Below are 13,989 nucleotides of genomic sequence, written 5' to 3'. Positions count from 1 at the left end.
AGAGTATAATAAAGTGAACTTAGTTACACTCAAAGAAGGTGAGATAGGGAGGAATATCTTAGAATTTATTGTGTAAGAGAACCCTAGTCAATGGCTTTCAATATTTTATCACAACCACTACAAAATAAATTTTGCACCCCCATCCTGTACACACATCCTGTACACTGTGTTTATGAGTAACTGAAAGGTAAGCTTCCTAAAGCAATATTTCCCTTTACTTCATGCAGTGTGCTTTGATGTTTTTTTACTGTGCCTCATTCCATTCCATTCTGTTCCATTCTCTTCTTTCATTTAAAAATATTGTATAAGACCCATTAAAATGATTATATGTCCCATACTAGGTCTCAGTCACAGTTTGAAGAAAACTGGTATTTGTTACAAATGAAGATAAATACCCCCAATGATTCTGATTCTACACTGTGACCTATAGAGGTTGTTTTTTTTTTTTGCATAGGCAGGCACTGGGAATCAAACACAGGTCTCTGGCATGGCAGGCGAGAACTCTGACTGCTGAACCACTGTGGTTTGTCCACCCATAACCCATAGAGTTTAAGTGGCATTCAGATACAGCTGATCTCGCCTCACCCTGATGTCCTTCAGTTTCCTGTTTCTGTGGGCTCCATCTCTACTGTAAGCCAGAACTGAAGAGCAACTTCAACACGAATCAATCTTATCCTTGGCATCATATTTAACTGATAATGTGAGCGTCTGAGAGGTTAAGTGCCAAACATGGCTCAAACATCCCCATTAGATTTTACTGCTCCATAAAATTCTTTCATGTTTTATACAAATCTCATATTTCAACCACCACCCAAAAACAACAACAAAAACCCACGTAACACAATTTAAGGCTTAGTTCATGCAGAATTTTCGCCCCTGAGGCTAATTTTATGGTTAGAAAATAAGAACATATTCAAATCATTTGGCTGAACTGTACATTAATGTATATTTATCATCTTGCAAATTGGAAACCTCAACCTCTCAATTTTTTTTTTTATTAGGACTCAACTACACATGTACCCTTAGGGGATGAGACCCAGCATCTCCAATGTTCTCTGGAGTAAGTAAAGAGGATTATTACAGAACCAACAGTTGATTATACCAAGCTGTGAAGATATTTCCCACTATCATCAAACACATATATATTATACTAACGGGCTAAAATTTGAAATGATTTTTCAAATAAAAAGAAGCAATGTTCTTACAGTTCCCATGGTATCACTGCAGAAATGCATATACAACACATTTTTATTTGCATATAATATTGATATGTATGAAGCATTGTGGAAAGTTAGCTTACCTTATTACATTTATTCCTTATATCCAGACAAAATTATTAATTCAAGAACTTACACTCGCAAATTTAGTAACTATAGAATGTTATCCCTCTTTTAAAATATTTAACCATTAAAAAGATATCTAAATGTTAAGTGAGTAAAATGAATTTTAGGCATAAACCAAATTTTAACTAAAGGCCTAGTTTGTGGAGATGATAGATTCCAGTGACACAATAATTTGACATACCAAAGTGTAGTCTTATGTGCCTCTATTGTCTGAATTCTCAATAACATCACAGTGACATTTTTGAATTAGGCATTGCTCCAAGTCAACATTCCACATCTCAAAACATTTTACTCCATTGGGGTTTAGGAAACCTTCAATAAACTTATAGATTCCATAGACCTTTAGTTTTAAAGTGACACTTCTGTGTTTGTGCACCTCCCTCCATCTGACATGTACAGCAGGGTTGCCTTCTCTATTAATGTGTTGTCTTGGATATTTGATCTGCTCTCCTTCATATTACTTGTCCCAGTATTGTAAACTTCTCTCTTAAAGGCCCTTGTCTTTTTTATTATTCATCAGATTTTTTCAGTCCAAATCATGCTGTTCTTTTTTACCCCTTTTGGACATATCCTTCTGCCAATTGCTGATTAAATTCTTTTATTTCTAAAATGAATGATTTAACAATCAAGTTCAAACTTTAGACTCTAGATTATCCTGAAATACAACTTTCTGCAACTATGTCTATATTTTAGCAGAAAACTGGAAGATTAATTTAAACAATTAGCAGGATGATTTCTTATGTCCCTCTCCCCCAAATCAGGTGACTGGTTTGTTGTATACATCAACTAAATGCCTTAATTATTGTGTCCTGTTGAGATAGCCCCTACTGAAGGAAAGTTGGAGGATAGTAATATATGGGGCTAATTGGGAATGGAAGTAAAATGACCTTATTAGCAGGCAGAAGGACCTGGGGAAATTTAGAGTGGTGATTTCAATTCCTAGGGTCCCAATGAGAAGAGAAGTTGAGAAAACTGGGATTTATTAAATCCATCTGCTCTCTGAACACAAACACATCTATGAATGCTTAATGTGTGCTTTGTGGGCCTTTGGTGGATCTACTGCTCTTACAACAGAGAGAGGAGAAGGATGGAGGTGATTTTCATGAGTGTAGAATGCATATTCTACAAATATGAGTTCATCTATATGGAAGACTCACTGAATTTGTGATTATGTCTATCCAAAGGTACCAATAACCATTTTGATAATATTTTTGTCAAATGACTAAAATTAGTTATTCTAATTTTTCTCTGACAAGAACATAAAAAGCATGCTTGCATATATACAATCTACTTGATTAAGGAATCATGTTATAGTTTGGATATCCTGTTGTTAGTTTTTAATGTTAAGGTATAAATTTATAAATGCAGATGCCCTTCTTCTCCCCTCAAAAACAGTTCACCCTGTTGGCTCCAATATTAACAATAAAATTTTCTATTAAAAAAAAAAAAAGATATCTAGCTGATATCCAAATCAAATATCTTTGCCTAACTTGAATTAAAACATTCATAGTAATCAATTATTTTCTATTAATAATTAAAAGGAATTTATTAAGTAACTTGAATATTTTATACTGGGATCTTCCCTTAATTAAACCCTTAAAAATTCCAAAGTATTTTGGCATGTTTATAGAAACTATTTGAAGTTATTGAGCCACTTGTTTAGAATTTAGTAGACTATAACACTATCTGGCTTGCTGAATGAATGAAGTAACAAAATGAGAGAATAAGGTTTAAAACATATCTCTTAAGTCGTCCAAATATTTGTATTGTCTCTGAAATTAATAGTTAGTGAAGCAATTTAGCAATGTAAACAAGAAGGTTGGTTAGAGGGCAGGCCAGAATTGGGAAGTGTTTGGTCAATATTTCAAAGACATGCAAGAATGTTCATGTAAGTGGAAAGATGTAGAAGTTGCCCTGAATTCACACATTTTCATTAAAAAATGCAATGTATGAAGTCACTGTGATGCAAAATTGTTTTGTACAAGGTAAACACTTTGAAGAAATAAAACTTTTTTTAAAAAAGTCTTTATCTGATTTTCCACTCATTAAAATTTTCCACACGATTATTCGGAGTTACCATGTTTTTAGTGTATTAATCGGTTAAATTAATTCTTAACTCACACACTATCTGTAAGGATAAAAAAGGCGAAAAGAGTGTTTCTTGCTTTAGGGATAAGATTTACAATATATATATTCAAGATATAAGGCAGTTCATAATATTTTTTTTATCATCATGATGGAGTAGATCTCAAAAAACAAGACAAGTTAAAGACAAACCATTGAGAGTCAATTCAGCATCTGAAGAGCATTCCAAATGAACAAAAGCAATTAAGCTCTATTGGAATAAAGAAAAAAAAAATCAATACATGGGATTTTATTCTGTATTTTGTTCAGTATCCAATTTCCCACCACGAATGTAGTGACCAAACACATGCGTATAACTAAAATGTAAATGAAATGTTCTCTAGACATACCAAATTTACTGTCCAAAATGCAAAAATAACCAGAATTAGCCAGAAGGTGTTTATAATAGGATGCAAGGAAAAACAAAAAGCAAAATTTTCTGTTAGAATATGTAGAGTTATGTCATGGCATTCAGAAAGAAATAGTGACCTCTGCAATTCCTCATCTCTTATATAGTGAAAATCATTGTTATAAAATTGGACGGAATCCTGTGAATAACCTTGAAATTGAACCACAGAATTCTATGTAGGGCGCATTAAGTGAAGTAGAAAAAATAAAGCATAAATAGACTTCTGAATTAGCACAAAGCAGATATCTCATTGCCCATATTCCTCCATGAACTCAGCTTCGTATTCAATGAAAAGACTGTATGAAAAATGCAGTCTGGGTAGGAAACATCTAAGAAGAAGTCTGTAACAGGCACCAGGCCAGGAAAGGCCAGTCCTCATGGCAAGTGTCATCAGTGTTCCCCCATCTCATTTTTGGTGGTGGAGGAGAAGGAGAGGGGGATGCTCTTCATATCCTGGGGAGTTCTGAGCTGGGAATCAGGGTGGTAGCAGAGATGCAAATGACCTCCTCAAACTTCTACGCACAGATTACCGATAAAAGAAGTGTGCTCTGTCTGTTCTAGGGGAGCAAAATAAATAAGAGGAGAAAGCATCCATGATGGGAAAGCAGATGGAGGAATGGTGAGACAGCCACTGCTGATGAAATCCAGCTGTCTCTGCTCTTTATTGGAAATGTATCATCTGTACCTGTAGGCCAATCTGCTTAAAAGCTCTCTATTAAATAGACTTAAAATTTCACTTGCATTTTCCGATTATTTTCCCTGAAAACACTTCAAGTATATCTACTACCCTACATATCTGAGATATATGTCATGAAGACAATAGAATTATGTACAAAAATGTAGGGCAAAATTCTAAAATATACTCTTTGGTAATGAACTGCATGTTGCCCTGACACAATGAAGATTCTCCAGACCACTGGATTTTGTGTTCCTCCCCTGCGATGTGCGCAAAGTTGGTTCACATTATTTTTGCCATCATCATCATGTTTATATTAAAATAGAACTGATCATATTCATTTGAAATTTTGAAAAGAGAGAGTACATATTGTTCTTGAAATAAGGTGAAACATGCATGGCATAATACTATGATAGTAAAAAGAGCAATAAAAATAACTATAATTTATTTAGACCTTACCAATTTTCATATGCTGCTTCTACATATGTTGTTTCATTTACTTCTCACAAGAACCATATGGCATAAAAATTATTACCCCAATTTTATAGAAAAGGACTATGAGTTTCAGAGACATTGAAACTCACTTTCCACAATCACACAGAAAGAGACAGAGACACAATACAAAGTCAGGTCTTCTGAATGCTTCCTCCCTTGGAGTTAGTTTTTCATTTAGTAGTAGTTGTTATGTAGACACATAAAAATAGCTGCTTTTTCTTTTTTTTTCTTTTTATTTTTTTTCAAGGTTTAAAAATGAGTTCTATGAAAAAAGTTGCAAACTTGATAAATCCCACAGTAACAATTGACTTAACACTTTCGAATCATTGAATCTTATACTTTGGCAACTATTCTGTATTCTATTCCTCAATGGAATTTTTAAAAATTTATTAATTAAAAAAATTAACAACAAACAAAAATATTAACATATCATTGCATTCTACATATATAATCAGTAATTCTTAATATCATCACATAGTTGCATATTCATCATTTCTTAGAACATTTGTATCAATTTAGAAAAAGAAATAAAAAGACAACAGAAAAAGAAATAAAACCATAACAGAAAAAAAACAAAAGATTATACATACCATACCCCTTACCCCTCGCTTTCATTTATCACTAGCATTTCAAACTAAATTTATTTTAGCATTTGTTCCCCCATTATTTATTTTTATTCCATATGTTCTACTCGTCTGTTGATATGGTAGATAAAAGGAGCATCAGACACAAGGTTTTCACAATCACAGAGTCACACTGTGAAAGCTATATCACTGTTCAATCATCATCAAGAAACATGGCTACTGGAACACAGCACTACATTTTCAGGCAGTTCCCTCCAGCCTCTCCACTCCATCTTGAACAACAAGGTGATACATCTACTTAATGCATAAGAATAACCTCCAGGATAACCTCTTGAGTCTGTTTGGAATCTCTCAGCCATTCACACTTAGTCTCATTTCACTCTTCCCTCTTTTGGTTGAGAAGGTTCTCTCAATCCCTTGATGTTAATTCTCAGCTCATTCTAGGGTTTTTCTCAATCCCTTGATGCTGAGTCTCAGCTCATTCCAGCATCTCTGTCCCACATTGCCAGGAAGGTCCACACCCCTGGGAGTCACGTCCCACGCAGAGAGGCGGGGAGGGTGGTAAGTCTGCTCGTCGTGTTGGCTGGAGAGAGAGGCCACATCTGAGCAACAAAAGAGGCTCTCTTGGGGGTGACTCTTAGGCCTAGATTTTAAGTAGACTTGACCTATCCTTTGTGGGGTTAAGTTTCATATGAACAACCCCCAAGACTGGGGGCTCAGCCTATAGTATAGCTGGTTTTTCTTATCAGATCTTGCTTGTGATCAAAATTTACACTACGAGATAATTTATCTAGATTAAATGATGAGGCTATCAGTGAAGCAAAGAATTTTCTCTTCTCAAAGCAACTGGTTTCTGGAACATGGCCTTGGCCTCATGTGCACTACACTTTAATCACCTGAACTTCTCTGCAAAGCTATGACTCCAGGGAGACTAATGAGTATCATTCATTGTGCATTCTTTGCCACAGATACCGAGAATGTTTTCTCCTGACAGCTCCTCATTTGGCAGAATTTTAAAAGTAGTGGAATTACTCTTTTGGATAAGCACTTTTTCCAGGATATCATTGTATAATTTGGAGTCAATCCGAAGCCTGACAAAACTGACTACAAAAGTGAATCTCAAGCATCCAAGGACCTGTACGTTCACTGCAAATGATCCTTTAGAACAAGCCTCACTTTCCTGCAGGAATAATTTCTGAGGAACAAAATTAATCAATAATTCATGCTTAAATATCTGAGACGAGATTCAAAAATTCAAAATCCCATTCTTTCAGAGGGCATTTGGGTTTCTGCCTGGGACCCTGCACTGTCATTCAAAGTTATCTGAATGGCTTTAGCCATTGGTGTTTTACCTCTGACATATTTATTATTCAAATCCTCAGTGACGGCCCCTAAAATTTACCACTCCCTGGACATTTAATCTATCATATTCAACCAGGGTGATACGTGCGGTCGTGCAAACAGCAGCGTCAATTTTTCATATAGATGACATTTTGGTACTTCAATGGAAATATTTTAAAGAACTGTTAGTGGACAACCTAAATACTATATTTTGTTGAAAATGAAATTCACCTCTGAAACTTTATTCACAAAGAGGATTTTATTTGCTGGAAACACAGTCATAATTCCCTTTTCCAGATGCTCACATTCAACTAAATGAGTCTTTCCTGAAGCTTATATTTTCAGACCGTAAATATCGCAAGGTCATATTTCTGCAGAAGTATTAGCTCACCTGCATGCACTTTTCTACAACAAAACTGAATATGTGCTAAATTGCTAAGTTTACAAAATGGAACCAGTCATATGAGTAAGTTCAAGAAACAGGAAGACAGAGGTCGATATCTGGTGATAACTTTAAATTTAATAGTAATTCAAGAGGAAATTCTCGCATATATAACTCTTCTCCTCTGGACAAAGGAATGTCATACATGTGTAGCTTAGGTTAGGTTTGTAACTGCTATGCCACACACCTGAAAAAAATGACATAAGTATATAAGAAATTTTAAGATTACTGAAAATCATACCTTATTCTAATATTTAAACAAAAATATTTCCTGCATCTTTTGTTATGGAAAAGAGCTAGTTCTTTCTGAAACTGTCCAATTTTGAGATTATATAATATCTGACACAGCACATATAGAGTGCAACAATGTCTAATTTCTTCTGAACAATATATAAAATATATTAGGAAAAATGATCCTACAATATTCATGCAACATTTTTAACAATGGTAATCACATTTCAGTGTGGTAATCAGATTCAACGAGAAGGTAATTGCTGTTTGACTCAGAGTAATTAATTATGGAAAGAAATGTGGATTTTTAAATTGTGGCAAAAAGTATGCAGGAAGTAAGGAATTTGTACCAGAGGTCATCTATACTATTTAATTGGCAATTCTTGAACACCTTAATTCATGAAAGACCTCTAATTGAAAAATAGAATATGATTATACAGATTTCTTCTTTATTATTTCATTTCCTACATGCATAACACTTAGTGTACAAAATAAGAAAAATTTATATTAATAGCATATTAAGATGTGATTATTCATCTCACACAAAGGCCCTTCATTTACACATTATTTACTATTTAATCTGTCAGAGAAAAAGAACCTGGTACAATTACTTGTGCAGTACAATTTACTGCATAAGAAGGTTTCACTATAGAGTCCCTGCTTAGAGTGACTATTTGCTGCTATTAGGATTATTTGACTTGGCTTCTAATTCACTGTGAAATAACTCAACAAGTATAAATACTTTCTCAATTAATTCATGAATAGCTAAATATTGGATGATTTTTCTGAGTTTTTTTCCCTTTTCACACATACTACGTTATTATCAATATTCAATTTTAAGAGTCCATCTTCCATGGAGTTTTTATTTCACAGTCAATAGATAGCAATTTCTTATATCTTTTTTCCATTTTTATCTAATAAAGTACTCTTGGTAATACTATATAAGACCTATTAACATATTAAAAATCATGCATTTTTAAAAAAAATAGAATCTCTCTCTTATTCCTATCTATTCTATGTGAAATGCATATCAGTTTATGTAAATGCTTGGGTACTTTTCTCCCTTAGCAAACCTGTTGAAAGTTGGGCAATCATAGATTATAAAGGGAAAAATGAGATAACATCATCCTGGTGTTTTTCTGGGGTAATTTTAACACTGAAAACTCTTCGGAAAATAGAGTGACTCTGAATAGGAAATACACACACATACACAGACACACACAGTGAACTGAATACTGAAAAAGAACTTAGTTGCTTGCAGCTTGTAATTAATTAGAAGTATGATATTAATCAATAGCTGACCTCTAGGCATTCCTTCTCCCTCCCTTAATGGAACCTGTTGTTATTGCCATTGTTTGATTTAATAAAAGGAGAAAAGTAGGGTATTTGGATGAGACACAATGGTATATTCATTCCCAAGAAGTAAGTCATCCTTTCTCATTAAGGGGAAGAGTAAGTCTCTACCGAGAATGGGATTCTAACAATCAATTACTTAATTCACAGTGAGCTTGTGTCTTTAATTAAATAAATTATTCCATAGATTTATATACAGTAAATGACTCTCTGGTTTAGGTGAAATGCATTCTCAATATTCCTATGTGCAACGTGAATTTCAAAAACAAAAGACTGAAATGACATCACCAGAATACAAGTCCTTCTTGAGAAAAGTAAAATGTTTTTATTTGGGAGGTGAAATAACACTTTCAACTCATTTAGTAAAGTGCCTGCTTTCATTCCTTGAGTGGCTCAAAACAGTTAATGAACCTCCAAAATATGATCAATATATTCTCCTATCTGGTAAGACAGACGTACTTGTTTACTATAGCATAAGATTAAACTACCTTAGAAAGCCAATTAACTATTTTAATGACTGGAAAGGGGCTAATGGATGATCCACGTGATAGATGATAATTATGGGTGTCTACTTCACTTAAGCAGGAATAAGGGAAGGTGATGAAAAATACAGTCAGAGGATACATGAAACTTAATCTCGTATCACCACATTGAGAAGTTTCAGTTTTTACCAAGCATTTAAAGAGCACTAATGTGAGCCTGTCCCTAACCTTGGTGAATTTTCTGTTCATTTTGCTTCAGGATGACTGGTAACAAAAAGGTGGTCACTTAACTGGGTCTCTACCATAATTAAAAAGAAAGCATTTCTGGGCAGTGCAATGGTGCCTCAGTGGCAGAGTTCTCGCCTGCCGTGGCAGAGACCTGGGCTCGATTCCCAGTGCCTGTCCATGCAAAAGAAAAAAAAAAAAACATTCCTTATCTTAGTGATCGAATATTGCTAAAATCTAACTGATATCATTTATTATACTATATTTAACGTATATTTAAAATATTGTCATTCAAATAAGATGATTTCTTTCAAAAGTATTTTGGTTCAGTGCACCTCTACATAAAAATCTTGTTGCATGCTGTTTTTGCAAGAAGTCTATCAGATCATTGATTCTTTTATTCCTTCTGACCTTGAAAACTATTAAGATAAACCAGTGACTTGAGCTCCATTAATGTGCATCAAAGAGATTAACTCTTTTAAATGTTTCTCAAATCTGCAAAGGAGCAAAGCTGATCATATCTCTAGGTTTGAGTGTTCAAAACATTTCATTTTCAGCCATTGATAATGATCACACACTGATAAAGAAAATATAACAAATGATGAAATCTAACGCAATTCCATCTTGTAGCCGTCACATAAAACAAAGTGCAATATAAATCATGTAATCATCTAAGGTATTTATTTTAAGCATGCAATTAAAATGAAAGCATATTAAATGTGTATGGCTTTTTTTCTATCTTTTCAGGTTCAGAATACTTAAAATTAAATGAGTATGAAATGCAATAAATAAAATCAGACACATGTGGTATACAAATTATGACTCTCTTTGCCAGTGATTTATGTCTTAAATGAGATACTTATAAATAATAGTGGACAAAGGCAAATTTTACTCTGAAATTTCTATTTTTGAAAGTCTGCTAAAATATTTCTCCAGTTTATGTTTTAAATCACAACAATCAAAGGCTGCACAAATAACATAGCAAAACATATAACAATTTTTTCTTCGACATCTATATTGATGCCCAAGCTAAATTGATTATGATTCCTCTATGCTCATACACAGCTCAATTATTGCACTTCCCCAACTGTCATGCAGTTCTTTATTTTTCTATCTATTTGCCTATTAAGAATTTGCATTTCATAAAAGCAGGACCCATGGCATAGATCTCCAGTGCTCGGCAGGATATTAAGCACAGAGCAGATTTTGTGCAATATCTTTTACAGGGCCTTAGAAAATTTATTATAGTATTATCTTCAAATCTCTTGTTATTAAGCATTGCTATTAAAATTCTTTCAGGATTTTAGATTCTAAAAGTTTTGTAAGGTGGTCTAAGATCAATTTTCCACAGCTTTTCATTATATTTACCTGACAAAGAAAACAATAGAGAAATACATTGCCTCTACCTATCTCAAATTTTTCTTAACTAATTTTTTTAAAACACTCATTAACTTTCTAACCATCCCATGAACATGTGATTAAAATGCCTCCGCATTGGAATTTCTTAACTCTAGCTAATCTCAAAAAAAGTACTACAGTATATATCTATAATATTTATTTTCATATGCTGAATGGCAGGGGTCACATTTTATTATTTTTCCATGCGAGCATCTTGTTATTGCAGCACCATTTGTTGAATTTTTGTTTGTTTGTACTTTCTTTCTCCTGTTTGGCTTGCTTGTTTGTTTTGGGGAAGTACATAGGCCAGGAATCGAACCCGGGTCGCCCACATTGCAGGTGAGAATTCCACCACTGAACTATCCTGGCACCCCCTAATATTTTAAAATTTGTTTTACTATGGAGAATTTCAAGCATACACAAAACTAGACAGAACAGTATAATAAGTTCCCATTCACTGCAGTCCCTACAACTACCAAACCAAGAGCATGCCTGCTCCAACCACTTTCTTGTCCGCTTCCTTTCTGCCTGAGTCTCTACGAAGCAAATCCCAGATATTATGATACTGCATCACTATTACTAAGAATATCTATCAATACGGATGATTTTAACCAAACTATAATACCATTATTACTCTTAAAAATAATTATGAACAATTCCCTAATACCATATAATACCTAGGCAGAATTCACACTTCCAACTGTTTCATACATGCAATAATGTGTTATTTTAAAGTAGAATCTAAATAAGTTCCACACATGAAAATTGATCTCCGTGTTTTCAAAATTTGTATTATCTACAGCTGTACTCCTTATCTCACTCTATTTTCTATTTTCAGTTTATTTGTTGAGGATGAACAGAGATTTCTTTTTCATCCACTGCATATCTCACAGTTTGAATTTTGCTGATTGCATTTTCATGGTCAAGTTCAAGAAACCCCTCCATTCTGTAGATATACAGGCTTATCAGATTCTGGTTTGATTTTTTTTTTTCCTTTGATAAGATGTCTTCATAAGAAATGCCTACAGTATCTTTAATGTTTGACTTTCTGATTTATAGGGGATCAATTAAAAAAACCCATTTAGAATAGAAAAGACCCTCTTGTTCTAAAACAGTTGAATGTGATATGAATTCAAACATATATTTCATTTAATTCAAATTAATTTTCCTACATATTCTGGCACACAAACCTTCACATGTAAATTTTAATTTGTGTGCCCTCTGTGGTTTGTACTGTATCTAATGATTAAAATAACTAAATTATCTTAGGCCAAATTGTAACCACATACATGCAATGTTTTACTATGGAAAAAATGTTCTAGAGCATAGAGGGAATGCAATTTATTATGCATTTTGTGAAATACTATAGTAAAACATTATATAGTCTGTATAATGAAATATGTGTTTAGTTTTTACTTTAACCCTGAATTGTATTTGTCATTTGACAGGATTGAGTACCTGCTACATTCCAGTGTTCTGGACTCCAGGATATAAAGAGGAACTGAAGAAGTTTGCACTATAATAATACAGGTACATATTCATTCACATAAGTGATTTTTCCTTGTAGTCCCATTGAAGTAGGCTTATAGTTGCTTTTGATTTAAGAATTCAAGTTGAAAGAAATAGTGGTTATTTCAAGAAAGCCAGTATTCATAGCATGCCACTTCATTACTTGCCACTATTGACAGTTTTTAAATTTCTCTCCACGCATATGGGGATAATATTTGCATAAGAAGGCAGGAATTCTCTTGAAAGAGACTGAAGGAATAATAATAACTAATATTTGCATCTTTCTTATTACATGTCCATTGTCATTCTAAATATCTGACACTTACAAATCATTCACCCCAAAATATGTATCACAATCCAAATTACTATAGAAGATAACATGTAGATTCAGCAACTTGTCTGTTGTTTCACATGAGTGACAGAGCCAGGAGTCAAAGTGAGGCAATCTGGTTCCAGAATCTGTATTTTAACTGCTATGCCACCCGGCCTCTTAGTCAAAACATGTTGGTAAGACTCAAAGGAGAAACCTGGACTGGAGTCAGATGACTTGGACTGAATTCCGGCTCAGCAACCTTGGGTAAGATACATCATGCCTTCTTTTGTCTGTAAAATGGGGATGTTCATAGTACCTGTCTCACAAGAAAGTTGCAAAGATCCACCAAAACTGAGTGTGCAATGTTTGCACATAAAAAGGTGCTCAAAAATATTAGCCGCTGCCTTTATCATTATGGGCTGAAAACATAAGTGATGCTATTTAGAATTTGTTTGGAATGAATGGAGCTGCCAACCTAATGTATACTATTCAAATAAGTAGAAGATGAGGGAATCCTGGAAAGTACTTGTCCTTCAGTCTCATTACTAATTAGAAGCTAAGAGGACAATGGTAGAGTAGGGAGCTGCAGGACACACTTCTCTTCCAAAGACAGCTAGTGGACAGGTGAAACTGTCTGAAACAACAGTTCTGGCGCTCCAGAGGAGAGAGAAGCACTGTATAGAACCTAGGAAAGAGCAGGATGGGAGACTGAGAAGCTGAAGCAAAGAAACTGTGAGTTCTCCAGTAGAGGCTGGCACCCATCCCCCATCTGGGGGCAAGCAGCCTCCAAATGCTTTGGGGCTGCCAGCTGAGAACAGAGAGGAACACTGAGGCCTGCCATCCAGGAAACAGGAATGGGGGGGTGAGATGGGGGGCAAGACCGAGTCCCAAGCATGGTCTCTGATCTATGTGTTTGTAATGTTGAGTCCTGGCAATGAAACATGTTTCTAACCTGCCCTGACAGGATGCTTGGCAGACAATGTTTCAACAATGCCCCCACCAGAGGTGGAACCTACAGTGGTTGAAAAAATGTACTCCCTCCTTAAGGCTGTGAGAAATAGTAT

General features: G+C 34.5%; 1 protein-coding gene and 1 long non-coding RNA gene across 8 annotated transcripts in view; one reads left to right on the top strand and one right to left on the bottom strand.

Annotated features, from left to right (window-relative positions):
• Window positions 1–13,989, bottom strand: part of PCDH7 (protocadherin 7) — a 408,495-nt gene that overhangs the window by 230,261 nt on the left and 164,245 nt on the right. The window lies entirely within an intron of this gene.
• Window positions 1–13,989, top strand: part of LOC143663117 (uncharacterized) — a 74,656-nt gene that overhangs the window by 4,370 nt on the left and 56,297 nt on the right. For 4 of the 6 annotated variants that reach the window (XR_013165816.1, XR_013165815.1, XR_013165813.1 and 1 more), the window contains exon 3: window positions 12,552–12,633. This is a non-coding gene — a long non-coding RNA (uncharacterized LOC143663117). Of the gene's footprint in view, window positions 1–1,001; window positions 1,207–12,551; window positions 12,634–13,989 lie in introns of those variants that run through there. The other 2 variants (XR_013165817.1, XR_013165812.1) reach the window with 1 other exon arrangement.

The sequence above is a fragment of the Tamandua tetradactyla genome, chromosome 19, assembly GCF_023851605.1.
Source record: "Tamandua tetradactyla isolate mTamTet1 chromosome 19, mTamTet1.pri, whole genome shotgun sequence".
NCBI lineage: Eukaryota > Metazoa > Chordata > Mammalia > Pilosa > Myrmecophagidae > Tamandua > Tamandua tetradactyla.
Note: the sequence above shows the minus strand (reverse complement) of the source record. Positions and strands in the feature narration are given on the sequence as shown.